Below are 4,638 nucleotides of genomic sequence, written 5' to 3' on the forward strand. Positions count from 1 at the left end.
TGGGGGGTGGTCTTAGAATCTGCTGACTCATCATTAAGACTCTCACTTCAAAGCAGCTTTCAAGCGTTACTTGTTTTTTATCCATTTTGGATAGGGTTAACTTAGCAAAATTGTGACTGAGAAGTGTGCACTTTTGGAAGGTGGCACTGGCAGTAGTGGTATATAAAATAATGGCGGGCCATACACAGACTAAAGAAGTCTCTCATTCTGACTTAAAGCCTGCGGTAGACACAGCAGCACTGCTGAGTACATCAACTCACGTGCACCCTAAAGTCTGCATTCAGACTTACTCTCTGGGCAAGTCTCTTGTGTCTTCATAGGTAGCTGGGATTTTACTGTCCTTACTTGGTAGAAGGGGCCAGGCCGAGCTCTAGCTTTGTAAGTGCAGTACTCCCATGCCTTAAGATTTTTACCTGATGAATTTACCACCTCCTAAGAGGATTCCTTCTGAATGAAATTATTTGGGGGTTCAGAATCTCAATATAAAGTGAGGCCATCATAGCAGTGCTCATCACACACAATTGGAAATTTTAAAATATATTATGGGTGGAAATTCATACATCCTTTTGCCTATAACAAGATTTGTTTGTTGTGGAGAAGGACATTCTCTGGATGTATTGCCTCAGGCCTGACCAAGCCAGGGTGGTTGGGTTCTAGAGGAAGTCTAGCAAAAGCACTGTTAGTTCCAGGGGCAACACCCTAAGGAAGATAACGTGATGGCTTACTGGTCAAGTCTCATTCCTATGATAATGGAGCTGTACTGGCCTTGCTAAAACAGTTGAGAGCTCCGGAATTCCAGGGCTGCCTCCTTTGTTCTCTCTATATGAAAGGTTACTGCAGATGGTGGTCAGGGCTTGAGTCAGGAAGGTGGCTAGCGCCCCGAGTGGAGATCGATGGCTCTGGAGTTGTGCTTTGGTGGAACGGATTGATTCATCTGGGGGCACCTCGCTCTGGGGACCGGTTCACCCTGGACGGGCTTGGATGTGTGATCTGACTCTTGGTATTTTTTTTCCTGTATTGGTGCCTTCTAATATGTTATTGTCCTGAGCTTTACTGGTTTCTTTCTTTCTTTCTTTCTTTCTTTCTTTCTTTCTTTCTTTCTTTCTTTCTTTCTTTCTTTCTTTCTTCCTTCCTTCCTTCCCTCCTTCCTTCCTTTCTTTCTTTTTCTTTCTTTCTTTTTCTTTTTTTCCTCTCTCTCTTTCTTCTTTTCTTTCTTTCTTTTCTTCCTACCTTTCTTTGTCATTTTTTTCTTTTTCTTTTTTGATTTAGTTTTGCACTCTTTCCTTTCACACTGAGCTAGAGCCCCAGCACTTAGCCATAGCCCCAGCACTTAGCCGTGTATTCTTTCTTTTAGAGACAGTTTCTTACTAAGTTCCAAGTTGGTCAGACTGTGCCCATGTTCTAATCCTCCTGCTTCTGCCTCCCAGTGTTCTGGGATTAGAAGTGTGCACACCAGGCTTACTACTTGCATTCTAAAATGTATTTTTACATTGGGACATGTTATCCTTGCAGCCAGGATTATAATAAAAACCCTACTAGCAGCTTCTACGACTGTAATGGATATTTAAGAATATCATTGCATCTGATATGAGCGTTCAAGTGCATGGGTAATGCACGTCTTCCCAAGAAGCTCATTCAGTGCCGAGTCAAGAAACAGATAAAAAAAGAGACTATCAAGACATACACAGATGGAGGGTGTACATTTTCTTGAAATTACTATCTTTGTGTTACAGACAGCTGAGTTAGATAGAAATATTATATGCAGTCAGACAGGGCCAGGCCCTCCAAGGAGCCAGCATGAAAGACAAGATACCTGTGGGCCAGATCTCAAGACAAAGGATTTAACAAACACATCCTCTTACCTCCCAAGGGATGGACATCCGGGATTGACATTCTAAATAGGTAGCGATCACCTTGAAAAGTCCCTGACTCAACCCCTTACAGGAAAAGCCCCTGTTCTGTATTCATGTCCCCTTGCTATGTGACTCGCTTCCCCATTTGATCCCGCTTTAATCAATTTTACCTGAACAATTCTTATTGGCTGACCATAGTTTTGGCCATTTTCCCCTACCTTGGACCCAACTCACCTTGTGGTTTTGTGCTATAAAAGTCCCCAGGAAAGACTTAGTCTGGGGTAACCCACTCAGGCCCCCTTCTGTCCCTCTCTTGGGCAGAAGCTTTATTTTCTTTCCCTCAATAAATATATTCTGCTCTTAACATCCGTTGTTCCTAAAATTCATTCTCTGATTTTAGAGAACACGAACTCGTCCCATATATCATTCAGGTTGGGAGTTTTTATTTTCCTGTATCACTTGTCTTTGTTGATTCATTAGCCTTTACTCACAGACACTTTATATACTTTCTTGAGAGTAACAGTATATTTGCACGTGTATGGGATGTTTTGTGCATGTTTGTCATACATCACACCCTCAGTGTCAATTTTGAGTAGTCAGGCTCTAAGCAGTCACAAATGTTATGTTATCTTTTGTTTTAGTTTTTCCCATCCTCCCCTAGATATGCTGTGTGTTTTTTATATAACAAGCATGAAATGTTCAGCTCCTGGGGTAAAAAAAAATGCTTACATGCTCATATAAGGTAGTGATTTGTGAAAACTTAACACTAAATAATGAGTTAGGGCAATGGTGGTGAACAATTAAGAGAAACATTTAACTATGACCAAGAATGGGAAAGAAACAAGTAAATGAGAAGGAGATAGAGACAATGATTCATTTTTTCAGTACTCAGAGGTGCCTTTTAATTACCGGGGGGATAGTAATTAATTCAATCAGGACATGCAAGATAAATAAATGAATCAGATGCTGGCAAAAAAGAGGGGTAGAGGGGAAGGGAAAAATAATTTAGATGTGTTGTGCACATGTACCATCTCCCCACAATGAATGCAATCATTCTGTATGCTAAACATGTACAAATAGAAATTAGCAATGAATAAAGCTCAGATAGTTGGAAAAAACGAAAACTAATAAAGATCAGTTATATACATATAGGAACTCCTCAAGATGAATTAATCATCCTGTACTGTAAATGTTTTCATAAGGATAATTTTTATGAAGATAAACTGTTTTACATGCAAATCTTGAGATTTCTTAAGTCTCCGTAGTTTTACAACTTTTTTATTCACTTTTTTTTTTTTTTTTTTTTTTTTTCTGCTACCAGGAATTGAACTCACGACCTTGTGCTTGCCAGGCAGGCGCTGTGCCACTGAGCTAAATCCCCAGTCCCTTTTTTATTCACTTTAAAATGAAATTTAAAGAAAAGATTTCTTTGGTTTCCAAATATCATGAATGTGTGCAGCTCATGCACTCCCTAATTATTAAACCATTAGCCTAAAATCCATGTTGTTCCCCAAAATGTTCATTTTTAGTTTTGAGACTGATTGCATATCTCCATCTATGAAAAACTTCCTCTTGAGCATTGGATTACTAGGTTTTTCTCTGAAACTCTCTGTATTTCAGTGTTGCTTAGAGACTGTATGTGGGTTATGTGAGTGTTCAGTGTAGGTAAAGTCTGATTTCTCCACTAAAATGTAAGATGTGTCTGTAATATACTACTGGAATGGCCATCTAATATACAGCACAAAAGACAACAAGAAATTAACACAGTTGCCTATTGGCTAAGTAAAACAAAAAGAACAGAAAATGAAACTTTGGCACAATTGAGAGAATGAAGAAACTGTGCCACAGCTTAATTCAAAGCAAATAATGAAACTTGACAAGTTGGGAGATTTGAAACACTTTCTTATAATGAGGCGTCAATTTAAATGCTTCTCTCAGTAAACTCAACCCTGTCTCTACTACAATTTCTTCAAGACAATCACCGTTCTATGTGTTACACATGGATATAATACAATTATTTAAAACCACTTTTTATTTCTCAACTTCTGCAGAGCTTCTTTCACATCCCTGTTCCGCAGGCTGTAAATCAGAGGGTTCAGCGTGGGAATCACCAGGGTGTAAAACAGTGAGGTCATTTTGTCCTGATCCAGGGAGTAGGCAGAACTGGGGCGGAAGTACATGAAGAGCATGGTTCCCTGGAAGATGGCGACGGCAGTGAGGTGGGAGGCGCAGGTGGAGAAAGCTTTGAACCTTCCTTCAGCAGAGCGGATCTTCAACACTGCTGAGATGATGTAGCAATAGGAGACAAGTACACCTGAAATGGTGCACAGTTCTATAAAACCAAAAACCGTGAAAATCACTAGCTCATTGACCTGAGTATCTGAACAAGATGCTAAGAGGAGAGGAGGGATATCACAGAAGAAATGATTAATCTCTTTAGACCCACAGAAACATAAACGCATTGTCAATGTAGTGTGTATCAGAGCATCCGTGAGCCCCACCAGGTAAACCCCAGCCAGGAGCTGGGCGCACAGCCCGCCGGACATGTGCGCCGTGTAGAGCAAGGGCTTGCTGATGGCCTGGTACCTGTCAAAGGCCATCACTGCCAGCAGCAGACACTCGGCGTCTGTAAAGACACAGAAGATGAACAACTGCAGAGTGCACCCAATGAAAGGAATTGAGTTGTTCTTGGCAAGCAGGTCCACCAGCATCTTGGGCCCAACTGCCGTGGAATAGCAGAGGTCAGAGAATGACAGGTGGCTGAGGAAGACATACATGGGCGTGT

The 4,638-nt window shown here is 41.0% G+C and overlaps 1 pseudogene; it reads right to left on the reverse strand.

Annotated features, from left to right (window-relative positions):
• Positions 1-3,871: 3,871 nt before the first annotated feature.
• LOC102007358 overlaps positions 3,872-4,638 on the reverse strand; it is a 6,501-nt pseudogene continuing 5,734 nt past the window's right edge.

The sequence above is a fragment of the Chinchilla lanigera genome, unplaced genomic scaffold, assembly GCF_000276665.1.
Source record: "Chinchilla lanigera isolate Chin_1 unplaced genomic scaffold, ChiLan1.0 scaffold00110, whole genome shotgun sequence".
Classification (NCBI taxonomy): Eukaryota; Metazoa; Chordata; class Mammalia; order Rodentia; family Chinchillidae; genus Chinchilla; species Chinchilla lanigera.